Genomic DNA, 26,890 nt, shown 5'->3' on the forward strand with positions numbered 1-26,890 from the left:
GGCAGAGAATTCCCTGCTAGCACATTCTCTGTGCCTGGGAAGCAGAAGTGTTCACATTGCTTGGCAGAATCGCTTTTGTGCAGAAAACGCTAACACTTGTTCAGAACGAAAGAAAGCACAGAGCCCCAGATTTTATGTTGTCCCGGAGAGCTTGCAGAGCACTGGGGAAAGGCAGGCAGAGAATTCCCTGCTAGCACCTTCTCTGTGCCTGTTCACATTGCTTCGCAGAATCGCTTTTGTGCAGAAAACAGTAACACTTGTTCAGAACGAAAGAAAGCACAGAGCCCCAGATTTGCTGTTGTCCTGGAGAGCTTGCAGAGCACTGGGGAAAGGCAGGCAGAGAATTCCCTGCTAGCACCTTCTCTGTGCCTGGGAAGCAGAAGTGTTCACATTGCTTGGCAGAATCGCTTTTGTGCAGAAAACACTAACAATTGTTCAGAACGAAAGAAAGCACAGAGCCCCAGATTCTATGTTGTCCTGGAGAGCTTGCAGAGCACTGGGGAAAGGCAGGCAGAGAATTCCCTGCTAGCACCTTCTCTGTGCCTGTTCACATTGCTTCGCAGAATCGCTTTTGTGCAGAAAACAGTAACACCTGTTCAGAACGAAAGAAAGCACAGAGCCCCAGATTCTATGTTGTCCTGGAGAGCTTGCAGAGCACTGGGGAAAGGCAGCCAGAGAATTCCCTGCTAGCACCTTCTCTGTGCCTGGGAAGCAGAAGTGTTCACATTGCTTCGCAGAATCGCTTTTGTGCAGAAAACACTAACACTTGTTCAGAACGAAAGAAAGCACAGAGCCCCAGATTTGCTGTTGTCCTGGAGAGCTTGCAGAGCACTGGGGAAAGGCAGGCAGAGAATTCCCTGCTAGCACCTTCTCTGTGCCTGGGAAGCAGAAGTGTTCACATTGCTTCGCAGAATCGCTTTTGTGCAGAAAACAGTAACACTTGTTCAGAACGAAAGAAAGCACAGAGCCCCAGATTTTATGTTGTCCTGGAGAGCTTGCAGAGCACTGGGGAAAGGCAGGCAGAGAATTCCCTGCTAGCACCTTCTCTGTGCCTGGGAAGCAGAAGTGTTCACATTGCTTCGCAGAATCGCTTTTGTGCAGAAAACAGTCACACTTGTTCAGAACGAAAGAAAGCACAGAGCCCCAGATTCTATGTTGTCCTGGAGAGCTTGCAGAGCACTGGGGAAAGGCAGGCAGAGAATTCCCTCCTAGCACCTTCTCTGTGCCTGGGAAGCAGAAGTGTTCACATTGCTTGGCAGAATCGCTTTTGTGCAGAAAACAGTCACACTTGTTCAGAACGAAAGAAAGCACAGAGCCCCAGATTCTATGTTGTCCTGGAGAGCTTGCAGAGCACTGGGGAAAGGCAGGCAGAGAATTCCCTGCTAGCACCTTCTCTGTGCCTGGGAAGCAGAAGTGTTCACATTGCTTCGCAGAATCGCTTTTGTGCAGAAAACACTAACACTTGTTCAGAACGAAAGAAAGCACAGAGCCCCAGATTTGCTGTTGTGCTGGAGAGCTTGCAGAGCACTGGGGAAAGGCAGGCAGAGAATTCCCTGCTAGCACCTTCTCTGTGCCTGGGAAGCAGAATTGTTCACATTGCTTGGCAGAATCGCTTTTGTGCAGAAAACGCTAACACTTGTTCAGAACGAAAGAAAGCACAGAGCCCCAGATTTTATGTTGTCCTGGAGAGCTTGCAGAGCACTGGGGAAAGGCAGGCAGAGAATTCCCTGCTAGCACCTTCTCTGTGCCTGTTCACATTGCTTCGCAGAATCGCTTTTGTGCAGAAAACAGTAACACTTGTTCAGAACGAAAGAAAGCACAGAGCCCCAGATTTTATGTTGTCCTGGAGAGCTTGCAGAGCACTGGGGAAAGGCAGGCAGAGAATTCCCTGCTAGCACCTTCTCTGTGCCTGTTCACATTGCTTCGCAGAATCGCTTTTGTGCAGAAAACAGTAACACCTGTTCAGAACGAAAGAAAGCACAGAGCCCCAGATTCTATGTTGTCCTGGAGAGCTTGCAGAGCACTGGGGAAAGGCAGCCAGAGAATTCCCTGCTAGCACCTTCTCTGTGCCTGGGAAGCAGAAGTGTTCACATTGCTTCGCAGAATCGCTTTTGTGCAGAAAACACTAACACTTGTTCAGAACGAAAGAAAGCACAGAGCCCCAGATTTGCTGTTGTCCTGGAGAGCTTGCAGAGCACTGGGGAAAGGCAGGCAGAGAATTCCCTGCTAGCACCTTCTCTGTGCCTGTTCACATTGCTTCGCAGAATCGCTTTTGTGCAGAAAACAGTAACACCTGTTCAGAACGAAAGAAAGCACAGAGCCCCAGATTCTATGTTGTCCTGGAGAGCTTGCAGAGCACTGGGGAAAGGCAGGCAGAGAATTCCCTGCTAGCACCTTCTCTGTGCCTGGGAAGCAGAAGTGTTCACATTGCTTCGCAGAATCGCTTTTGTGCAGAAAACACTAACACTTGTTCAGAACGAAAGAAAGCACAGAGCCCCAGATTTGCTGTTGTCCTGGAGAGCTTGCAGAGCACTGGGGAAAGGCAGGCAGAGAATTCCCTGCTAGCACCTTCTCTGTGCCTGGGAAGCAGAAGTGTTCACATTGCTTGGCAGAATCGCTTTTGTGCAGAAAACACTAACACTTGTTCAGAACGAAAGAAAGCACAGAGCCCCAGATTTGCTGTTGTCCTGGAGAGCTTGCAGAGCACTGGGGAAAGGCAGGCAGAGAATTCCCTGCTAGCACCTTCTCTGTGCCTGGGAAGCAGAAGTGTTCACATTGCTTGGCAGAATCGCTTTTGTGCAGAAAACACTAACACTTGTTCAGAACGAAAGAAAGCACAGAGCCCCAGATTTGCTGTTGTCCTGGAGAGCTTGCAGAGCACTGGGGAAAGGCAGGCAGAGAATTCCCTGCTAGCACATTCTCTGTGCCTGGGAAGCAGAAGTGTTCACATTGCTTCGCAGAATCGCTTTTGTGCAGAAAACGCTAACACTTGTTCAGAACGAAAGAAAGCACAGAGCCCCAGATTTTATGTTGTCCTGGAGAGCTTGCAGAGCACTGGGGAAAGGCAGGCAGAGAATTCCCTGCTAGCACCTTCTCTGTGCCTGTTCACATTGCTTCGCAGAATCGCTTTTGTGCAGAAAACAGTCACACTTGTTCAGAACGAAAGAAAGCACAGAGCCCCAGATTTGCTGTTGTGCTGGAGAGCTTGCAGAGCACTGGGGAAAGGCAGGCAGAGAATTCCCTGCTAGCCACCTTCTCTGTGCCTGGGAAGCAGAAGTGTTCACATTGCTTCGCAGAATCGCTTTTGTGCAGAAAACAGTCACACTTGTTCAGAACGAAAGAAAGCACAGAGCCCCAGATTCTATGTTGTCCTGGAGAGCTTGCAGAGCACTGGGGAAAGGCAGGCAGAGAATTCCCTGCTAGCACCTTCTCTGTGCCTGTTCACATTGCTTCGCAGAATCGCTTTTGTGCAGAAAACAGTAACACCTGTTCAGAATGAAAGAAAGCACAGAGCCCCAGATTCTATGTTGTCCTGGAGAGCTTGCAGAGCACTGGGGAAAGGCAGGCAGAGAATTCCCTGCTAGCACCTTCTCTGTGCCTGGGAAGCAGAAGTGTTCACATTGCTTGGCAGAATCGCTTTTGTGCAGAAAACACTAACACTTGTTCAGAACGAAAGAAAGCACAGAGCCCCAGATTTTATGTTGTCCTGGAGAGCTTGCAGAGCACTGGGGAAAGGCAGGCAGAGAATTCCCTGCTAGCACCTTCTCTGTGCCTGGGAAGCAGAAGTGTTCACATTGCTTGGCAGAATCGCTTTTGTGCAGAAAACAGTCACACTTGTTCAGAACGAAAGAAAGCACAGAGCCCCAGATTCTATGTTGTCCTGGAGAGCTTGCAGAGCACTGGGGAAAGGCAGGCAGAGAATTCCCTGCTAGCACCTTCTCTGTGCCTGTTCACATTGCTTCGCAGAATCGCTTTTGTGCAGAAAACAGTAACACCTGTTCAGAACGAAAGAAAGCACAGAGCCCCAGATTCTATGTTGTCCTGGAGAGCTTGCAGAGCACTGGGGAAAGGCAGGCAGAGAATTCCCTGCTAGCACCTTCTCTGTGCCTGGGAAGCAGAAGTGTTCACATTGCTTGGCAGAATCGCTTTTGTGCAGAAAACACTAACACTTGTTCAGAACGAAAGAAAGCACAGAGCCCCAGATTTTATGTTGTCCTGGAGAGCTTGCAGAGCACTGGGGAAAGGCAGGCAGAGAATTCCCTGCTAGCACCTTCTCTGTGCCTGGGAAGCAGAAGTGTTCACATTGCTTCGCAGAATCGCTTTTGTGCAGAAAACAGTAACACTTGTTCAGAACGAAAGAAAGCACAGAGCCCCAGATTCTATGTTGTCCTGGAGAGCTTGCAGAGCACTGGGGAAAGGCAGGCAGAGAATTCCCTGCTAGCACCTTCTCTGTGCCTGGGAAGCAGAAGTGTTCACATTGCTTGGCAGAATCGCTTTTGTGCAGAAAACGCTAACACTTGTTCAGAACGAAAGAAAGCACAGAGCCCCAGATTTTATGTTGTCCTGGAGACCTTGCAGAGCACTGGGGAAAGGCAGGCAGAGAATTCCCTGCTAGCACCTTCTCTGTGCCTGGGAAGCAGAAGTGTTCACATTGCTTCGCAGAATCGCTTTTGTGCAGAAAACAGTCACACTTGTTCAGAACGAAAGAAAGCACAGAGCCCCAGATTCTATGTTGTCCTGGAGAGCTTGCAGAGCACTGGGGAAAGGCAGGCAGAGAATTCCCTGCTAGCACCTTCTCTGTGCCTGGGAAGCAGAAGTGTTCACATTGCTTGGCAGAATCGCTTTTGTGCAGAAAACAGTCACACTTGTTCAGAACGAAAGAAAGCACAGAGCCCCAGATTTGCTGTTGTCCTGGAGAGCTTGCAGAGCACTGGGGAAAGGCAGGCAGAGAATTCCCTGCTAGCACCTTCTCTGTGCCTGGGAAGCAGAAGTGTTCACATTGCTTCGCAGAATCGCTTTTGTGCAGAAAACAGTCACACTTGTTCAGAACGAAAGAAAGCACAGAGCCCCAGATTTGCTGTTGTCCTGGAGAGCTTGCAGAGCACTGGGGAAAGGCAGGCAGAGAATTCCCTGCTAGCACCTTCTCTGTGCCTGGGAAGCAGAAGTGTTCACATTGCTTGGCAGAATCGCTTTTGTGCAGAAAACGCTAACACTTGTTCAGAACGAAAGAAAGCACAGAGCCCCAGATTTGCTGTTGTCCTGGAGAGCTTGCAGAGCACTGGGGAAAGGCAGGCAGAGAATTCCCTGCTAGCACATTCTCTGTGCCTGGGAAGCAGAATTGTTCACATTGCTTGGCAGAATCGCTTTTGTGCAGAAAACGCTAACACTTGTTCAGAACGAAAGAAAGCACAGAGCCCCAGATTTTATGTTGTCCTGGAGAGCTTGCAGAGCACTGGGGAAAGGCAGGCAGAGAATTCCCTGCTAGCACCTTCTCTGTGCCTGTTCACATTGCTTCGCAGAATCGCTTTTGTGCAGAAAACAGTCACACTTGTTCAGAACGAAAGAAAGCACAGAGCCCCAGATTTGCTGTTGTGCTGGAGAGCTTGCAGAGCACTGGGGAAAGGCAGGCAGAGAATTCCCTGCTAGCCACCTTCTCTGTGCCTGGGAAGCAGAAGTGTTCACATTGCTTGGCAGAATCGCTTTTGTGCAGAAAACAGTCACACTTGTTCAGAACGAAAGAAAGCACAGAGCCCCAGATTCTATGTTGTCCTGGAGAGCTTGCAGAGCACTGGGGAAAGGCAGGCAGAGAATTCCCTGCTAGCACCTTCTCTGTGCCTGTTCACATTGCTTCGCAGAATCACTTTTGTGCAGAAAACAGTAACACTTGTTCAGAACGAAAGAAAGCACAGAGCCCCAGATTTTATGTTGTCCTGGAGAGCTTGCAGAGCACTGGGGAAAGGCAGGCAGAGAATTCCCTGCTAGCACCTTCTCTGTGCCTGGGAAGCAGAAGTGTTCACATTGCTTGGCAGAATCGCTTTTGTGCAGAAAACACTAACACTTGTTCAGAACGAAAGAAAGCACAGAGCCCCAGATTCTATGTTGTCCTGGAGAGCTTGCAGAGCACTGGGGAAAGGCAGGCAGAGAATTCCCTGCTAGCACCTTCTCTGTGCCTGTTCACATTGCTTCGCAGAATCGCTTTTGTGCAGAAAACAGTAACACCTGTTCAGAACGAAAGAAAGCACAGAGCCCCAGATTCTATGTTGTCCTGGAGAGCTTGCAGAGCACTGGGGAAAGGCAGCCAGAGAATTCCCTGCTAGCACCTTCTCTGTGCCTGGGAAGCAGAAGTGTTCACATTGCTTGGCAGAATCGCTTTTGTGCAGAAAACACTAACACTTGTTCAGAACGAAAGAAAGCACAGAGCCCCAGATTTTATGTTGTCCTGGAGAGCTTGCAGAGCACTGGGGAAAGGCAGGCAGAGAATTCCCTGCTAGCACCTTCTCTGTGCCTGGGAAGCAGAAGTGTTCACATTGCTTCGCAGAATCGCTTTTGTGCAGAAAACAGTAACACTTGTTCAGAACGAAAGAAAGCACAGAGCCCCAGATTTGCTGTTGTGCTGGAGAGCTTGCAGAGCACTGCGGAAAGGCAGGCAGAGAATTCCCTGCTAGCACCTTCTCTGTGCCTGGGAAGCAGAAGTGTTCACATTGCTTGGCAGAATCGCTTTTGTGCAGAAAACGCTAACACTTGTTCAGAACGAAAGAAAGCACAGAGCCCCAGATTTTATGTTGTCCTGGAGAGCTTGCAGAGCACTGGGGAAAGGCAGGCAGAGAATTCCCTGCTAGCACCTTCTCTGTGCCTGGGAAGCAGAAGTGTTCACATTGCTTCGCAGAATCGCTTTTGTGCAGAAAACAGTCACACTTGTTCAGAACGAAAGAAAGCACAGAGCCCCAGATTTGCTGTTGTCCTGGAGAGCTTGCAGAGCACTGGGGAAAGGCAGGCAGAGAATTCCCTGCTAGCACCTTCTCTGTGCCTGGGAAGCAGAAGTGTTCACATTGCTTGGCAGAATCGCTTTTGTGCAGAAAACAGTCACACTTGTTCAGAACGAAAGAAAGCACAGAGCCCCAGATTCTATGTTGTCCTGGAGAGCTTGCAGAGCACTGGGGAAAGGCAGGCAGAGAATTCCCTGCTAGCACCTTCTCTGTGCCTGGGAAGCAGAAGTGTTCACATTGCTTCGCAGAATCGCTTTTGTGCAGAAAACACTAACACTTGTTCAGAACGAAAGAAAGCACAGAGCCCCAGATTTGCTGTTGTGCTGGAGAGCTTGCAGAGCACTGGGGAAAGGCAGGCAGAGAATTCCCTGCTAGCACCTTCTCTGTGCCTGGGAAGCAGAATTGTTCACATTGCTTGGCAGAATCGCTTTTGTGCAGAAAACGCTAACACTTGTTCAGAACGAAAGAAAGCACAGAGCCCCAGATTTTATGTTGTCCTGGAGAGCTTGCAGAGCACTGGGGAAAGGCAGGCAGAGAATTCCCTGCTAGCACCTTCTCTGTGCCTGTTCACATTGCTTCGCAGAATCGCTTTTGTGCAGAAAACAGTAACACTTGTTCAGAACGAAAGAAAGCACAGAGCCCCAGATTTGCTGTTGTGCTGGAGAGCTTGCAGAGCACTGGGGAAAGGCAGGCAGAGAATTCCCTGCTAGCACATTCTCTGTGCCTGGGAAGCAGAATTGTTCACATTGCTTGGCAGAATCGCTTTTGTGCAGAAAACGCTAACACTTGTTCAGAACGAAAGAAAGCACAGAGCCCCAGATTTTATGTTGTCCTGGAGAGCTTGCAGAGCACTGGGGAAAGGCAGGCAGAGAATTCCCTGCTAGCACCTTCTCTGTGCCTGTTCACATTGCTTCGCAGAATCGCTTTTGTGCAGAAAACAGTCACACTTGTTCAGAACGAAAGAAAGCACAGAGCCCCAGATTTGCTGTTGTGCTGGAGAGCTTGCAGAGCACTGGGGAAAGGCAGGCAGAGAATTCCCTGCTAGCCACCTTCTCTGTGCCTGGGAAGCAGAAGTGTTCACATTGCTTCGCAGAATCGCTTTTGTGCAGAAAACAGTCACACTTGTTCAGAACGAAAGAAAGCACAGAGCCCCAGATTTGCTGTTGTCCTGGAGAGCTTGCAGAGCACTGGGGAAAGGCAGGCAGAGAATTCCCTGCTAGCACATTCTCTGTGCCTGGGAAGCAGAAGTGTTCACATTGCTTCGCAGAATCGCTTTTGTGCAGAAAACACTAACACTTGTTCAGAACGAAAGAAAGCACAGAGCCCCAGATTTGCTGTTGTCCTGGAGAGCTTGCAGAGCACTGGGGAAAGGCAGGCAGAGAATTCCCTGCTAGCACCTTCTCTGTGCCTGGGAAGCAGAAGTGTTCACATTGCTTCGCAGAATCGCTTTTGTGCAGAAAACACTAACACTTGTTCAGAACGAAAGAAAGCACAGAGCCCCAGATTTTATGTTGTCCTGGAGAGCTTGCAGAGCACTGGGGAAAGGCAGGCAGAGAATTCCCTGCTAGCACCTTCTCTGTGCCTGGGAAGCAGAAGTTTTCACATTGCTTGGCAGAATCGCTTTTGTGCAGAAAACAGTCACACTTGTTCAGAACGAAAGAAAGCACAGAGCCCCAGATTTTATGTTGTCCTGGAGAGCTTGCAGAGCACTGCGGAAAGGCAGGCAGAGAATTCCCTGCTAGCACCTTCTCTGTGCCTGGGAAGCAGAAGTGTTCACATTGCTTCGCAGAATCGCTTTTGTGCAGAAAACACTAACACTTGTTCAGAACGAAAGAAAGCACAGAGCCCCAGATTTTATGTTGTCCTGGAGAGCTTGCAGAGCACTGGGGAAAGGCAGGCAGAGAATTCCCTGCTAGCACCTTCTCTGTGCCTGGGAAGCAGAAGTGTTCACATTGCTTGGCAGAATCGCTTTTGTGCAGAAAACAGTCACACTTGTTCAGAACGAAAGAAAGCACAGAGCCCCAGATTCTATGTTGTCCTGGAGAGCTTGCAGAGCACTGGGGAAAGGCAGGCAGAGAATTCCCTGCTAGCACCTTCTCTGTGCCTGTTCACATTGCTTCGCAGAATCGCTTTTGTGCAGAAAACAGTAACACCTGTTCAGAACGAAAGAAAGCACAGAGCCCCAGATTCTATGTTGTCCTGGAGAGCTTGCAGAGCACTGGGGAAAGGCAGGCAGAGAATTCCCTGCTAGCACCTTCTCTGTGCCTGGGAAGCAGAAGTGTTCACATTGCTTGGCAGAATCGCTTTTGTGCAGAAAACACTAACACTTGTTCAGAACGAAAGAAAGCACAGAGCCCCAGATTTTATGTTGTCCTGGAGAGCTTGCAGAGCACTGGGGAAAGGCAGGCAGAGAATTCCCTGCTAGCACCTTCTCTGTGCCTGGGAAGCAGAAGTGTTCACATTGCTTCGCAGAATCGCTTTTGTGCAGAAAACAGTAACACTTGTTCAGAACGAAAGAAAGCACAGAGCCCCAGATTCTATGTTGTCCTGGAGAGCTTGCAGAGCACTGGGGAAAGGCAGGCAGAGAATTCCCTGCTAGCACCTTCTCTGTGCCTGGGAAGCAGAAGTGTTCACATTGCTTGGCAGAATCGCTTTTGTGCAGAAAACGCTAACACTTGTTCAGAACGAAAGAAAGCACAGAGCCCCAGATTTTATGTTGTCCTGGAGACCTTGCAGAGCACTGGGGAAAGGCAGGCAGAGAATTCCCTGCTAGCACCTTCTCTGTGCCTGGGAAGCAGAAGTGTTCACATTGCTTCGCAGAATCGCTTTTGTGCAGAAAACAGTCACACTTGTTCAGAACGAAAGAAAGCACAGAGCCCCAGATTCTATGTTGTCCTGGAGAGCTTGCAGAGCACTGGGGAAAGGCAGGCAGAGAATTCCCTGCTAGCACCTTCTCTGTGCCTGGGAAGCAGAAGTGTTCACATTGCTTGGCAGAATCGCTTTTGTGCAGAAAACAGTCACACTTGTTCAGAACGAAAGAAAGCACAGAGCCCCAGATTTGCTGTTGTCCTGGAGAGCTTGCAGAGCACTGGGGAAAGGCAGGCAGAGAATTCCCTGCTAGCACCTTCTCTGTGCCTGGGAAGCAGAAGTGTTCACATTGCTTCGCAGAATCGCTTTTGTGCAGAAAACAGTCACACTTGTTCAGAACGAAAGAAAGCACAGAGCCCCAGATTTGCTGTTGTCCTGGAGAGCTTGCAGAGCACTGGGGAAAGGCAGGCAGAGAATTCCCTGCTAGCACCTTCTCTGTGCCTGGGAAGCAGAAGTGTTCACATTGCTTGGCAGAATCGCTTTTGTGCAGAAAACGCTAACACTTGTTCAGAACGAAAGAAAGCACAGAGCCCCAGATTTGCTGTTGTCCTGGAGAGCTTGCAGAGCACTGGGGAAAGGCAGGCAGAGAATTCCCTGCTAGCACATTCTCTGTGCCTGGGAAGCAGAAGTGTTCACATTGCTTCGCAGAATCGCTTTTGTGCAGAAAACGCTAACACTTGTTCAGAACGAAAGAAAGCACAGAGCCCCAGATTTTATGTTGTCCTGGAGAGCTTGCAGAGCACTGGGGAAAGGCAGGCAGAGAATTCCCTGCTAGCACCTTCTCTGTGCCTGTTCACATTGCTTCGCAGAATCGCTTTTGTGCAGAAAACAGTCACACTTGTTCAGAACGAAAGAAAGCACAGAGCCCCAGATTTGCTGTTGTGCTGGAGAGCTTGCAGAGCACTGGGGAAAGGCAGGCAGAGAATTCCCTGCTAGCCACCTTCTCTGTGCCTGGGAAGCAGAAGTGTTCACATTGCTTGGCAGAATCGCTTTTGTGCAGAAAACAGTCACACTTGTTCAGAACGAAAGAAAGCACAGAGCCCCAGATTCTATGTTGTCCTGGAGAGCTTGCAGAGCACTGGGGAAAGGCAGGCAGAGAATTCCCTGCTAGCACCTTCTCTGTGCCTGTTCACATTGCTTCGCAGAATCGCTTTTGTGCAGAAAACAGTAACACTTGTTCAGAACGAAAGAAAGCACAGAGCCCCAGATTTTATGTTGTCCTGGAGAGCTTGCAGAGCACTGGGGAAAGGCAGGCAGAGAATTCCCTGCTAGCACCTTCTCTGTGCCTGGGAAGCAGAAGTGTTCACATTGCTTGGCAGAATCGCTTTTGTGCAGAAAACACTAACACTTGTTCAGAACGAAAGAAAGCACAGAGCCCCAGATTCTATGTTGTCCTGGAGAGCTTGCAGAGCACTGGGGAAAGGCAGGCAGAGAATTCCCTGCTAGCACCTTCTCTGTGCCTGTTCACATTGCTTCGCAGAATCGCTTTTGTGCAGAAAACAGTAACACCTGTTCAGAACGAAAGAAAGCACAGAGCCCCAGATTCTATGTTGTCCTGGAGAGCTTGCAGAGCACTGGGGAAAGGCAGCCAGAGAATTCCCTGCTAGCACCTTCTCTGTGCCTGGGAAGCAGAAGTGTTCACATTGCTTGGCAGAATCGCTTTTGTGCAGAAAACACTAACACTTGTTCAGAACGAAAGAAAGCACAGAGCCCCAGATTTTATGTTGTCCTGGAGAGCTTGCAGAGCACTGGGGAAAGGCAGGCAGAGAATTCCCTGCTAGCACCTTCTCTGTGCCTGGGAAGCAGAAGTGTTCACATTGCTTCGCAGAATCGCTTTTGTGCAGAAAACAGTAACACTTGTTCAGAACGAAAGAAAGCACAGAGCCCCAGATTTGCTGTTGTGCTGGAGAGCTTGCAGAGCACTGCGGAAAGGCAGGCAGAGAATTCCCTGCTAGCACCTTCTCTGTGCCTGGGAAGCAGAAGTGTTCACATTGCTTGGCAGAATCGCTTTTGTGCAGAAAACGCTAACACTTGTTCAGAACGAAAGAAAGCACAGAGCCCCAGATTTTATGTTGTCCTGGAGAGCTTGCAGAGCACTGGGGAAAGGCAGGCAGAGAATTCCCTGCTAGCACCTTCTCTGTGCCTGGGAAGCAGAAGTGTTCACATTGCTTCGCAGAATCGCTTTTGTGCAGAAAACAGTCACACTTGTTCAGAACGAAAGAAAGCACAGAGCCCCAGATTTGCTGTTGTCCTGGAGAGCTTGCAGAGCACTGGGGAAAGGCAGGCAGAGAATTCCCTGCTAGCACCTTCTCTGTGCCTGGGAAGCAGAAGTGTTCACATTGCTTGGCAGAATCGCTTTTGTGCAGAAAACAGTCACACTTGTTCAGAACGAAAGAAAGCACAGAGCCCCAGATTCTATGTTGTCCTGGAGAGCTTGCAGAGCACTGGGGAAAGGCAGGCAGAGAATTCCCTGCTAGCACCTTCTCTGTGCCTGGGAAGCAGAAGTGTTCACATTGCTTCGCAGAATCGCTTTTGTGCAGAAAACACTAACACTTGTTCAGAACGAAAGAAAGCACAGAGCCCCAGATTTGCTGTTGTGCTGGAGAGCTTGCAGAGCACTGGGGAAAGGCAGGCAGAGAATTCCCTGCTAGCACCTTCTCTGTGCCTGGGAAGCAGAATTGTTCACATTGCTTGGCAGAATCGCTTTTGTGCAGAAAACGCTAACACTTGTTCAGAACGAAAGAAAGCACAGAGCCCCAGATTTTATGTTGTCCTGGAGAGCTTGCAGAGCACTGGGGAAAGGCAGGCAGAGAATTCCCTGCTAGCACCTTCTCTGTGCCTGTTCACATTGCTTGGCAGAATCGCTTTTGTGCAGAAAACAGTAACACTTGTTCAGAACGAAAGAAAGCACAGAGCCCCAGATTTGCTGTTGTGCTGGAGAGCTTGCAGAGCACTGGGGAAAGGCAGGCAGAGAATTCCCTGCTAGCACATTCTCTGTGCCTGGGAAGCAGAATTGTTCACATTGCTTGGCAGAATCGCTTTTGTGCAGAAAACGCTAACACTTGTTCAGAACGAAAGAAAGCACAGAGCCCCAGATTTTATGTTGTCCTGGAGAGCTTGCAGAGCACTGGGGAAAGGCAGGCAGAGAATTCCCTGCTAGCACCTTCTCTGTGCCTGTTCACATTGCTTCGCAGAATCGCTTTTGTGCAGAAAACAGTCACACTTGTTCAGAACGAAAGAAAGCACAGAGCCCCAGATTTGCTGTTGTGCTGGAGAGCTTGCAGAGCACTGGGGAAAGGCAGGCAGAGAATTCCCTGCTAGCCACCTTCTCTGTGCCTGGGAAGCAGAAGTGTTCACATTGCTTCGCAGAATCGCTTTTGTGCAGAAAACAGTCACACTTGTTCAGAACGAAAGAAAGCACAGAGCCCCAGATTTGCTGTTGTCCTGGAGAGCTTGCAGAGCACTGGGGAAAGGCAGGCAGAGAATTCCCTGCTAGCACATTCTCTGTGCCTGGGAAGCAGAAGTGTTCACATTGCTTCGCAGAATCGCTTTTGTGCAGAAAACACTAACACTTGTTCAGAACGAAAGAAAGCACAGAGCCCCAGATTTGCTGTTGTCCTGGAGAGCTTGCAGAGCACTGGGGAAAGGCAGGCAGAGAATTCCCTGCTAGCACCTTCTCTGTGCCTGGGAAGCAGAAGTGTTCACATTGCTTCGCAGAATCGCTTTTGTGCAGAAAACACTAACACTTGTTCAGAACGAAAGAAAGCACAGAGCCCCAGATTTTATGTTGTCCTGGAGAGCTTGCAGAGCACTGGGGAAAGGCAGGCAGAGAATTCCCTGCTAGCACCTTCTCTGTGCCTGGGAAGCAGAAGTTTTCACATTGCTTGGCAGAATCGCTTTTGTGCAGAAAACAGTCACACTTGTTCAGAACGAAAGAAAGCACAGAGCCCCAGATTTTATGTTGTCCTGGAGAGCTTGCAGAGCACTGGGGAAAGGCAGGCAGAGAATTCCCTGCTAGCACCTTCTCTGTGCCTGTTCACATTGCTTCGCAGAATCGCTTTTGTGCAGAAAACAGTAACACCTGTTCAGAATGAAAGAAAGCACAGAGCCCCAGATTCTATGTTGTCCTGGAGAGCTTGCAGAGCACTGGGGAAAGGCAGGCAGAGAATTCCCTGCTAGCACCTTCTCTGTGCCTGGGAAGCAGAAGTGTTCACATTGCTTGGCAGAATCGCTTTTGTGCAGAAAACACTAACACTTGTTCAGAACGAAAGAAAGCACAGAGCCCCAGATTTTATGTTGTCCTGGAGAGCTTGCAGAGCACTGGGGAAAGGCAGGCAGAGAATTCCCTGCTAGCACCTTCTCTGTGCCTGGGAAGCAGAAGTGTTCACATTGCTTGGCAGAATCGCTTTTGTGCAGAAAACAGTCACACTTGTTCAGAACGAAAGAAAGCACAGAGCCCCAGATTCTATGTTGTCCTGGAGAGCTTGCAGAGCACTGGGGAAAGGCAGGCAGAGAATTCCCTGCTAGCACCTTCTCTGTGCCTGTTCACATTGCTTCGCAGAATCGCTTTTGTGCAGAAAACAGTAACACCTGTTCAGAACGAAAGAAAGCACAGAGCCCCAGATTCTATGTTGTCCTGGAGAGCTTGCAGAGCACTGGGGAAAGGCAGGCAGAGAATTCCCTGCTAGCACCTTCTCTGTGCCTGGGAAGCAGAAGTGTTCACATTGCTTGGCAGAATCGCTTTTGTGCAGAAAACACTAACACTTGTTCAGAACGAAAGAAAGCACAGAGCCCCAGATTTTATGTTGTCCTGGAGAGCTTGCAGAGCACTGGGGAAAGGCAGGCAGAGAATTCCCTGCTAGCACCTTCTCTGTGCCTGGGAAGCAGAAGTGTTCACATTGCTTCGCAGAATCGCTTTTGTGCAGAAAACAGTAACACTTGTTCAGAACGAAAGAAAGCACAGAGCCCCAGATTCTATGTTGTCCTGGAGAGCTTGCAGAGCACTGGGGAAAGGCAGGCAGAGAATTCCCTGCTAGCACCTTCTCTGTGCCTGGGAAGCAGAAGTGTTCACATTGCTTGGCAGAATCGCTTTTGTGCAGAAAACGCTAACACTTGTTCAGAACGAAAGAAAGCACAGAGCCCCAGATTTTATGTTGTCCTGGAGACCTTGCAGAGCACTGGGGAAAGGCAGGCAGAGAATTCCCTGCTAGCACCTTCTCTGTGCCTGGGAAGCAGAAGTGTTCACATTGCTTCGCAGAATCGCTTTTGTGCAGAAAACAGTCACACTTGTTCAGAACGAAAGAAAGCACAGAGCCCCAGATTCTATGTTGTCCTGGAGAGCTTGCAGAGCACTGGGGAAAGGCAGGCAGAGAATTCCCTGCTAGCACCTTCTCTGTGCCTGGGAAGCAGAAGTGTTCACATTGCTTGGCAGAATCGCTTTTGTGCAGAAAACAGTCACACTTGTTCAGAACGAAAGAAAGCACAGAGCCCCAGATTTGCTGTTGTCCTGGAGAGCTTGCAGAGCACTGGGGAAAGGCAGGCAGAGAATTCCCTGCTAGCACCTTCTCTGTGCCTGGGAAGCAGAAGTGTTCACATTGCTTCGCAGAATCGCTTTTGTGCAGAAAACAGTCACACTTGTTCAGAACGAAAGAAAGCACAGAGCCCCAGATTTGCTGTTGTCCTGGAGAGCTTGCAGAGCACTGGGGAAAGGCAGGCAGAGAATTCCCTGCTAGCACCTTCTCTGTGCCTGGGAAGCAGAAGTGTTCACATTGCTTGGCAGAATCGCTTTTGTGCAGAAAACGCTAACACTTGTTCAGAACGAAAGAAAGCACAGAGCCCCAGATTTGCTGTTGTCCTGGAGAGCTTGCAGAGCACTGGGGAAAGGCAGGCAGAGAATTCCCTGCTAGCACATTCTCTGTGCCTGGGAAGCAGAAGTGTTCACATTGCTTCGCAGAATCGCTTTTGTGCAGAAAACGCTAACACTTGTTCAGAACGAAAGAAAGCACAGAGCCCCAGATTTTATGTTGTCCTGGAGAGCTTGCAGAGCACTGGGGAAAGGCAGGCAGAGAATTCCCTGCTAGCACCTTCTCTGTGCCTGTTCACATTGCTTCGCAGAATCGCTTTTGTGCAGAAAACAGTCACACTTGTTCAGAACGAAAGAAAGCACAGAGCCCCAGATTTGCTGTTGTGCTGGAGAGCTTGCAGAGCACTGGGGAAAGGCAGGCAGAGAATTCCCTGCTAGCCACCTTCTCTGTGCCTGGGAAGCAGAAGTGTTCACATTGCTTGGCAGAATCGCTTTTGTGCAGAAAACAGTAACACTTGTTCAGAACGAAAGAAAGCACAGAGCCCCAGATTCTATGTTGTCCTGGAGAGCTTGCAGAGCACTGGGGAAAGGCAGGCAGAGAATTCCCTGCTAGCACCTTCTCTGTGCCTGTTCACATTGCTTCGCAGAATCGCTTTTGTGCAGAAAACAGTAACACTTGTTCAGAACGAAAGAAAGCACAGAGCCCCAGATTTTATGTTGTCCTGGAGAGCTTGCAGAGCACTGGGGAAAGGCAGGCAGAGAATTCCCTGCTAGCACCTTCTCTGTGCCTGGGAAGCAGAAGTGTTCACATTGCTTGGCAGAATCGCTTTTGTGCAGAAAACACTAACACTTGTTCAGAACGAAAGAAAGCACAGAGCCCCAGATTCTATGTTGTCCTGGAGAGCTTGCAGAGCACTGGGGAAAGGCAGGCAGAGAATTCCCTGCTAGCACCTTCTCTGTGCCTGTTCACATTGCTTCGCAGAATCGCTTTTGTGCAGAAAACAGTAACACCTGTTCAGAACGAAAGAAAGCACAGAGCCCCAGATTCTATGTTGTCCTGGAGAGCTTGCAGAGCACTGGGGAAAGGCAGCCAGAGAATTCCCTGCTAGCACCTTCTCTGTGCCTGGGAAGCAGAAGTGTTCACATTGCTTGGCAGAATCGCTTTTGTGCAGAAAACACTAACACTTGTTCAGAACGAAAGAAAGCACAGAGCCCCAGATTTTATGTTGTCCTGGAGAGCTTGCAGAGCACTGGGGAAAGGCAGGCAGAGAATTCCCTGCTAGCACCTTCTCTGTGCCTGGGAAGCAGAAGTGTTCACATTGCTTCGCAGAATCGCTTTTGTGCAGAAAACAGTAACACTTGTTCAGAACGAAAGAAAGCACAGAGCCCCAGATTTGCTGTTGTGCTGGAGAGCTTGCAGAGCACTGCGGAAAGGCAGGCAGAGAATTCCCTGCTAGCACCTTCTCTGTGCCTGGGAAGCAGAAGTGTTCACATTGCTTGGCAGAATCGCTTTTGTGCAGAAAACGCTAACACTTGTTCAGAACGAAAGAAAGCACAGAGCCCCAGATTTTATGTTGTCCTGGAGAGCTTGCAGAGCACTGGGGAAAGGCAGGCAGAGAATTCCCTGCTAGCACCTTCTCTGTGCCTGGGAAGCAGAAGTGTTCACATTGCTTCGCAGAATCGCTTTTGTGCAGAAAACAGTCACACTTGTTCAGAACGAAAGAAAGCACAGAGCCCCAGATTTGCTGTTGTCCTGGAGAGCTTGCAGAGCACTGGGGAAAGGCAGGCAGAGAATTCCCTGCTAGCACCTTCTCTGTGCCTGGGAAGCAGAAGTGTTCACATTGCTTGGCAGAATCGCTTTTGTGCAGAAAACAGTCACACTTGTTCAGAACGAAAGAAAGCACAGAGCCCCAGATTCTATGTTGTCCTGGAGAGCTTGCAGAGCACTGGGGAAAGGCAGGCAGAGAATTCCCTGCTAGCACCTTCTCTGTGCCTGGGAAGCAGAAGTGTTCACATTGCTTCGCAGAATCGCTTTTGTGCAGAAAACACTAACACTTGTTCAGAACGAAAGAAAGCACAGAGCCCCAGATTTGCTGTTGTGCTGGAGAGCTTGCAGAGCACTGGGGAAAGGCAGGCAGAGAATTCCCTGCTAGCACCTTCTCTGTGCCTGGGAAGCAGAATTGTTCACATTGCTTGGCAGAATCGCTTTTGTGCAGAAAACGCTAACACTTGTTCAGAACGAAAGAAAGCACAGAGCCCCAGATTTTATGTTGTCCTGGAGAGCTTGCAGAGCACTGGGGAAAGGCAGGCAGAGAATTCCCTGCTAGCACCTTCTCTGTGCCTGTTCACATTGCTTCGCAGAATCGCTTTTGTGCAGAAAACAGTAACACTTGTTCAGAACGAAAGAAAGCACAGAGCCCCAGATTTGCTGTTGTGCTGGAGAGCTTGCAGAGCACTGGGGAAAGGCAGGCAGAGAATTCCCTGCTAGCACATTCTCTGTGCCTGGGAAGCAGAATTGTTCACATTGCTTGGCAGAATCGCTTTTGTGCAGAAAACGCTAACACTTGTTCAGAACGAAAGAAAGCACAGAGCCCCAGATTTTATGTTGTCCTGGAGAGCTTGCAGAGCACTGGGGAAAGGCAGGCAGAGAATTCCCTGCTAGCACCTTCTCTGTGCCTGTTCACATTGCTTCGCAGAATCGCTTTTGTGCAGAAAACAGTCACACTTGTTCAGAACGAAAGAAAGCACAGAGCCCCAGATTTGCTGTTGTGCTGGAGAGCTTGCAGAGCACTGGGGAAAGGCAGGCAGAGAATTCCCTGCTAGCCACCTTCTCTGTGCCTGGGAAGCAGAAGTGTTCACATTGCTTCGCAGAATCGCTTTTGTGCAGAAAACAGTCACACTTGTTCAGAACGAAAGAAAGCACAGAGCCCCAGATTTGCTGTTGTCCTGGAGAGCTTGCAGAGCACTGGGGAAAGGCAGGCAGAGAATTCCCTGCTAGCACATTCTCTGTGCCTGGGAAGCAGAAGTGTTCACATTGCTTCGCAGAATCGCTTTTGTGCAGAAAACACTAACACTTGTTCAGAACGAAAGAAAGCACAGAGCCCCAGATTTGCTGTTGTCCTGGAGAGCTTGCAGAGCACTGGGGAAAGGCAGGCAGAGAATTCCCTGCTAGCACCTTCTCTGTGCCTGGGAAGCAGAAGTGTTCACATTGCTTCGCAGAATCGCTTTTGTGCAGAAAACACTAACACTTGTTCAGAACGAAAGAAAGCACAGAGCCCCAGATTTTATGTTGTCCTGGAGAGCTTGCAGAGCACTGGGGAAAGGCAGGCAGAGAATTCCCTGCTAGCACCTTCTCTGTGCCTGGGAAGCAGAAGTTTTCACATTGCTTGGCAGAATCGCTTTTGTGCAGAAAACAGTCACACTTGTTCAGAACGAAAGAAAGCACAGAGCCCCAGATTTTATGTTGTCCTGGAGAGCTTGCAGAGCACTGCGGAAAGGCAGGCAGAGAATTCCCTGCTAGCACCTTCTCTGTGCCTGGGAAGCAGAAGTGTTCACATTGCTTGGCAGAATCGCTTTTGTGCAGAAAACGCTAACACTTGTTCAGAACGAAAGAAAGCACAGAGCCCCAGATTTTATGTTGTCCTGGAGAGCTTGCAGAGCACTGGGGAAAGGCAGGCAGAGAATTCCCTGCTAGCACCTTCTCTGTGCCTGGGAAGCAGAAGTGTTCACATTGCTTCGCAGAATCGCTTTTGTGCAGAAAACAGTCACACTTGTTCAGAACGAAAGAAAGCACAGAGCCCCAGATTTGCTGTTGTCCTGGAGAGCTTGCAGAGCACTGGGGAAAGGCAGGCAGAGAATTCCCTGCTAGCACCTTCTCTGTGCCTGGGAAGCAGAAGTGTTCACATTGCTTGGCAGAATCGCTTTTGTGCAGAAAACAGTCACACTTGTTCAGAACGAAAGAAAGCACAGAGCCCCAGATTCTATGTTGTCCTGGAGAGCTTGCAGAGCACTGGGGAAAGGCAGGCAGAGAATTCCCTGCTAGCACCTTCTCTGTGCCTGGGAAGCAGAAGTGTTCACATTGCTTCGCAGAATCGCTTTTGTGCAGAAAACACTAACACTTGTTCAGAACGAAAGAAAGCACAGAGCCCCAGATTTGCTGTTGTGCTGGAGAGCTTGCAGAGCACTGGGGAAAGGCAGGCAGAGAATTCCCTGCTAGCACCTTCTCTGTGCCTGGGAAGCAGAATTGTTCACATTGCTTGGCAGAATCGCTTTTGTGCAGAAAACGCTAACACTTGTTCAGAACGAAAGAAAGCACAGAGCCCCAGATTTTATGTTGTCCTGGAGAGCTTGCAGAGCACTGGGGAAAGGCAGGCAGAGAATTCCCTGCTAGCACCTTCTCTGTGCCTGTTCACATTGCTTCGCAGAATCGCTTTTGTGCAGAAAACAGTAACACTTGTTCAGAACGAAAGAAAGCACAGAGCCCCAGATTTGCTGTTGTGCTGGAGAGCTTGCAGAGCACTGGGGAAAGGCAGGCAGAGAATTCCCTGCTAGCACATTCTCTGTGCCTGGGAAGCAGAATTGTTCACATTGCTTGGCAGAATCGCTTTTGTGCAGAAAACGCTAACACTTGTTCAGAACGAAAGAAAGCACAGAGCCCCAGATTTTATGTTGTCCTGGAGAGCTTGCAGAGCACTGGGGAAAGGCAGGCAGAGAATTCCCTGCTAGCACCTTCTCTGTGCCTGTTCACATTGCTTCGCAGAATCGCTTTTGTGCAGAAAACAGTCACACTTGTTCAGAACGAAAGAAAGCACAGAGCCCCAGATTTGCTGTTGTGCTGGAGAGCTTGCAGAGCACTGGGGAAAGGCAGGCAGAGAATTCCCTGCTAGCCACCTTCTCTGTGCCTGGGAAGCAGAAGTGTTCACATTGCTTCGCAGAATCGCTTTTGTGCAGAAAACAGTCACACTTGTTCAGAACGAAAGAAAGCACAGAGCCCCAGATTTGCTGTTGTCCTGGAGAGCTTGCAGAGCACTGGGGAAAGGCAGGCAGAGAATTCCCTGCTAGCACATTCTCTGTGCCTGGGAAGCAGAAGTGTTCACATTGCTTCGCAGAATCGCTTTTGTGCAGAAAACACTAACACTTGTTCAGAACGAAAGAAAGCACAGAGCCCCAGATTTGCTGTTGTCCTGGAGAGCTTGCAGAGCACTGGGGAAAGGCAGGCAGAGAATTCCCTGCTAGCACCTTCTCTGTGCCTGGGAAGCAGAAGTGTTCACATTGCTTCGCAGAATCGCTTTTGTGCAGAAAACACTAACACTTGTTCAGAACGAAAGAAAGCACAGAGCCCCAGATTTTATGTTGTCCTGGAGAGCTTGCAGAGCACTGGGGAAAGGCAGGCAGAGAATTCCCTGCTAGCACCTTCTCTGTGCCTGGGAAGCAGAAGTTTTCACATTGCTTGGCAGAATCGCTTTTGTGCAGAAAACAGTCACACTTGTTCAGAACGAAAGAAAGCACAGAGCCCCAGATTTTATGTTGTCCTGGAGAGCTTGCAGAGCACTGCGGAAAGGCAGGCAGAGAATTCCCTGCTAGCACCTTCTCTGTGCCTGGGAAGCAGAAGTGTTCACATTGCTTGGCAGAATCGCTTTTGTGCAGAAAACGCTAACACTTGTTCAGAACGAAAGAAAGCACAGAGCCCCAGATTTGCTGTTGTGCTGGAGAGCTTGCAGAGCACTGGGGAAAGGCAGGCAGAGAATTCCCTGCTAGCACCTTCTCTGTGCCTGTTCACATTGCTTCGCAGAATCGCTTTTGTGCAGAAAACAGTAACACTTGTTCAGAACGAAAGAAAGCACAGAGCCCCAGATTTGCTGTTGTCCTGGAGAGCTTGCAGAGCACTGGGGAAAGGCAGGCAGAGAATTCCCTGCTAGCACCTTCTCTGTGCCTGGGAAGCAGAAGTGTTCACATTGCTTGGCAGAATCGCTTTTGTGCAGAAAACAGTAACACTTGTTCAGAATGAAAGAAAGCACAGAGCCCCAGATTTGCTGTTGTCCTGGAGAGCTTGCAGAGCACTGGGGAAAGGCAGGCAGAGAATTCCCTGCTAGCACCTTCTCTGTGCCTGGGAAGCAGAAGTGTTCACATTGCTTGGCAGAATCGCTTTTGTGCAGAAAACAGTAACACTTGTTCAGAACGAAAGAAAGCACAGAGCCCCAGATTTGCTGTTGTCCTGGAGAGCTTGCAGAGCACTGGGGAAAGGCAGCCAGAGAATTCCCTGCTAGCACCTTCTCTGTGCCTGGGAAGCAGAAGTGTTCACATTGCTTGGCAGAATCGCTTTTGTGCAGAAAACAGTAACACTTGTTCAGAACGAAAGAAAGCACAGAGCCCCAGATTTGCTGTTGTGCTGGAGAGCTTGCAGAGCACTGGGGAAAGGCAGGCAGAGAATTCCCTGCTAGCACCTTCTCTGTGCCTGGGAAGCAGAAGTGTTCACATTGCTTGGCAGAATCGCTTTTGTGCAGAAAACACTAACACTTGTTCAGAACGAAAGAAAGCACAGAGCCCCAGATTTGCTGTTGTCCTGGAGAGCTTGCAGAGCACTGGGGAAAGGCAGGCAGAGAATTCCCTGCTAGCACCTTCTCTGTGCCTGTTCACATTGCTTGGCAGAATCGCTTTTGTGCAGAAAACACTAACACTTGTTCAGAACGAAAGAAAGCACAGAGCCCCAGATTTGCTGTTGTCCTGGAGAGCTTGCAGAGCACTGGGGAAAGGCAGGCAGAGAATTCCCTGCTAGCACCTTCTCTGTGCCTGGGAAGCAGAAGTGTTCACATTGCTTCGCAGAATCGCTTTTGTGCAGAAAACACTAACACTTGTTCAGAACGAAAGAAAGCACAGAGCCCCAGATTCTATGTTGTCCTGGAGAGCTTGCAGAGCACTGGGGAAAGGCAGGCAGAGAATTCCCTGCTAGCCACCTTCTCTGTGCCTGGGAAGCAGAAGTGTTCACATTGCTTCGCAGAATCGCTTTTGTGCAGAAAACAGTCACACTTGTTCAGAACGAAAGAAAGCACAGAGCCCCAGATTTGCTGTTGTCCTGGAGAGCTTGCAGAGCACTGGGGAAAGGCAGGCAGAGAATTCCCTGCTAGCACATTCTCTGTGCCTGGGAAGCAGAAGTGTTCACATTGCTTCGCAGAATCGCTTTTGTGCAGAAAACACTAACACTTGTTCAGAACGAAAGAAAGCACAGAGCCCCAGATTTGCTGTTGTCCTGGAGAGCTTGCAGAGCACTGGGGAAAGGCAGGCAGAGAATTCCCTGCTAGCACCTTCTCTGTGCCTGGGAAGCAGAAGTGTTCACATTGCTTCGCAGAATCGCTTTTGTGCAGAAAACACTAACACTTGTTCAGAACGAAAGAAAGCACAGAGCCCCAGATTTTATGTTGTCCTGGAGAGCTTGCAGAGCACTGGGGAAAGGCAGGCAGAGAATTCCCTGCTAGCACCTTCTCTGTGCCTGGGAAGCAGAAGTTTTCACATTGCTTGGCAGAATCGCTTTTGTGCAGAAAACAGTCACACTTGTTCAGAACGAAAGAAAGCACAGAGCCCCAGATTTTATGTTGTCCTGGAGAGCTTGCAGAGCACTGCGGAAAGGCAGGCAGAGAATTCCCTGCTAGCACCTTCTCTGTGCCTGGGAAGCAGAAGTGTTCACATTGCTTGGCAGAATCGCTTTTGTGCAGAAAACGCTAACACTTGTTCAGAACGAAAGAAAGCACAGAGCCCCAGATTTTATGTTGTCCTGGAGAGCTTGCAGAGCACTGGGGAAAGGCAGGCAGAGAATTCCCTGCTAGCACCTTCTCTGTGCCTGTTCACATTGCTTCGCAGAATCGCTTTTGTGCAGAAAACAGTCACACTTGTTCAGAACGAAAGAAAGCACAGAGCCACAGATTTGCTGTTGTGCTGGAGAGCTTGCAGAGCACTGGGGAAAGGCAGGCAGAGAATTCCCTGCTAGCACCTTCTCTGTGCCTGTTCACATTGCTTCGCAGAATCGCTTTTGTGCAGAAAACAGTAACACTTGTTCAGAACGAAAGAAAGCACAGAGCCCCAGATTTGCTGTTGTCCTGGAGAGCTTGCAGAGCACTGGGGAAAGGCAGGCAGAGAATTCCCTGCTAGCACCTTCTCTGTGCCTGGGAAGCAGAAGTGTTCACATTGCTTGGCAGAATCGCTTTTGTGCAGAAAACAGTAACACTTGTTCAGAACGAAAGAAAGCACAGAGCCCCAGATTTGCTGTTGTCCTGGAGAGCTTGCAGAGCACTGGGGAAAGGCAGCCAGAGAATTCCCTGCTAGCACCTTCTCTGTGCCTGGGAAGCAGAAGTGTTCACATTGCTTCGCAGAATCGCTTTTGTGCAGAAAACACTAACACTTGTTCAGAACGAAAGAAAGCACAGAGCCCCAGATTTGCTGTTGTCCTGGAGAGCTTGCAGAGCACTGGGGAAAGGCAGCCAGAGAATTCCCTGCTAGCACCTTCTCTGTGCCTGGGAAGCAGAAGTGTTCACATTGCTTGGCAGAATCGCTTTTGTGCAGAAAACAGTAACACTTGTTCAGAACGAAAGAAAGCACAGAGCCCCAGATTTGCTGTTGTCCTGGAGAGCTTGCAGAGCACTGGGGAAAGGCAGGCAGAGAATTCCCTGCTAGCACCTTCTCTGTGCCTGTTCACATTGCTTGGCAGAATCGCTTTTGTGCAGAAAACAGTAACACTTGTTCAGAACGAAAGAAAGCACAGAGCCCCAGATTTGCTGTTGTCCTGGAGAGCTTGCAGAGCACTGGGGAAAGGCAGGCAGAGAATTCCCTGCTAGCACCTTCTCTGTGCCTGGGAAGCAGAAGTGTTCACATTGCTTCGCAGAATCGCTTTTGTGCAGAAAACACTAACACTTGTTCAGAACGAAAGAAAGCACAGAGCCCCAGATTCTATGTTGTCCTGGAGAGCTTGCAGAGCACTGGGGAAAGGCAGGCAGAGAATTCCCTGCTAGCACATTCTCTGTGCCTGGGAAGCAGAAGTGTTCACATTGCTTCGCAGAATCGCTTTTGTGCAGAAAACACTAACACTTGTTCAGAACGAAAGAAAGCACAGAGCCCCAGATTTGCTGTTGTCCTGGAGAGCTTGCAGAGCACTGGGGAAAGGCAGGCAGAGAATTCCCTGCTAGCACCTTCTCTGTGCCTGGGAAGCAGAAGTGTTCACATTGCTTGGCAGAATCGCTTTTGTGCAGAAAACACTAACACTTGTTCAGAACGAAAGAAAGCACAGAGCCCCAGATTTTATGTTGTCCTGGAGAGCTTGCAGAGCACTGGGGAAAGGCAGGCAGAGAATTCCCTGCTAGCACCTTCTCTGTGCCTGGGAAGCAGAAGTTTTCACATTGCTTGGCAGAATCGCTTTTGTGCAGAAAACAGTCACACTTGTTCAGAACGAAAGAAAGCACAGAGCCCCAGATTTTATGTTGTCCTGGAGAGCTTGCAGAGCACTGCGGAAAGGCAGGCAGAGAATTCCCTGCTAGCACCTTCTCTGTGCCTGGGAAGCAGAAGTGTTCACATTGCTTGGCAGAATCGCTTTTGTGCAGAAAACAGTCACACTTGTTCAGAACGAAAGAAAGCACAGAGCCACAGATTTGATGTTGTGCTGGAGAGCTTGCAGAGCACTGGGGAAAGGCAGGCAGAGAATTCCCTGCTAGCACCTTCTCTGTGCCTGTTCACATTGCTTCGCAGAATCGCTTTTGTGCAGAAAACAGTAACACTTGTTCAGAACGAAAGAAAGCACAGAGCCCCAGATTTGCTGTTGTCCTGGAGAGCTTGCAGAGCACTGGGGAAAGGCAGGCAGAGAATTCCCTGCTAGCACCTTCTCTGTGCCTGGGAAGCAGAAGTGTTCACATTGCTTGGCAGAATCGCTTTTGTGCAGAAAACACTAACACTTGTTCAGAACGAAAGAAAGCACAGAGCCCCAGATTTGATGTTGTCCTGGAGAGCTTGCAGAGCACTGGGGAAAGGCAGCCAGAGAATTCCCTGCTAGCACCTTCTCTGTGCCTGGGAAGCAGAAGTGTTCACATTGCTTGGCAGAATCGCTTTTGTGCAGAAAACAGTCACACTTGTTCAGAACGAAAGAAAGCACAGAGCCACAGATTTGATGTTGTCCTGGAGAGCTTGCAGAGCACTGCGGAAAGGCAGGCAGAGAATTCCCTGCTAGCACCTTCTCTGTGCCTGGGAAGCAGAAGTGTTCACATTGCTTCGCAGAATCGCTTTTGTGCAGAAAACGCTAACACTTGTTCAGAACGAAAGAAAGCACAGAGCCCCAGATTTTATGTTGTCCTGGAGAGCTTGCAGAGCACTGGGGAAAGGCAGGCAGAGAATTCCCTGCTAGCACCTTCTCTGTGCCTGTTCACATTGCTTGGCAGAATCGCTTTTGTGCAGAAAACAGTAACACTTGTTCAGAACGAAAGAAAGCACAGAGCCCCAGATTTTATGTTGTCCTGGAGAGCTTGCAGAGCACTGGGGAAAGGCAGGCAGAGAATTCCCTGCTAGCACCTTCTCTGTGCCTGGGAAGCAGAAGTGTTCACATTGCTTCGCAGAATCACTTTTGTGCAGAAAACAGTCACACTTGTTCAGAACGAAAGAAAGCACAGAGCCCCAGATTCTATGTTGTCCTGGAGAGCTTGCAGAGCACTGGGGAAAGGCAGGCAGAGAATTCCCTGCTAGCACCTTCTCTGTGCCTGTTCACATTGCTTCGCAGAATCGCTTTTGTGCAGAAAACAGTAACACCTGTTCAGAACGAAAGAAAGCACAGAGCCCCAGATTCTATGTTGTCCTGGAGAGCTTGCAGAGCACTGGGGAAAGGCAGGCAGAGAATTCCCTGCTAGCACCTTCTCTGTGCCTGGGAAGCAGAAGTGTTCACATTGCTTCGCAGAATCGCTTTTGTGCAGAAAACACTAACACTTGTTCAGAACGAAAGAAAGCACAGAGCCCCAGATTTGCTGTTGTCCTGGAGAGCTTGCAGAGCACTGGGGAAAGGCAGGCAGAGAATTCCCTGCTAGCACCTTCTCTGTGCCTGGGAAGCAGAAGTGTTCACATTGCTTGGCAGAATCGCTTTTGTGCAGAAAACACTAACACTTGTTCAGAACGAAAGAAAGCACAGAGCCCCAGATTTGCTGTTGTCCTGGAGAGCTTGCAGAGCACTGGGGAAAGGCAGGCAGAGAATTCCCTGCTAGCACATTCTCTG

The sequence above is a fragment of the Strix aluco genome, chromosome 20 (assembly GCF_031877795.1).
Source record: "Strix aluco isolate bStrAlu1 chromosome 20, bStrAlu1.hap1, whole genome shotgun sequence".
NCBI lineage: Eukaryota > Metazoa > Chordata > Aves > Strigiformes > Strigidae > Strix > Strix aluco.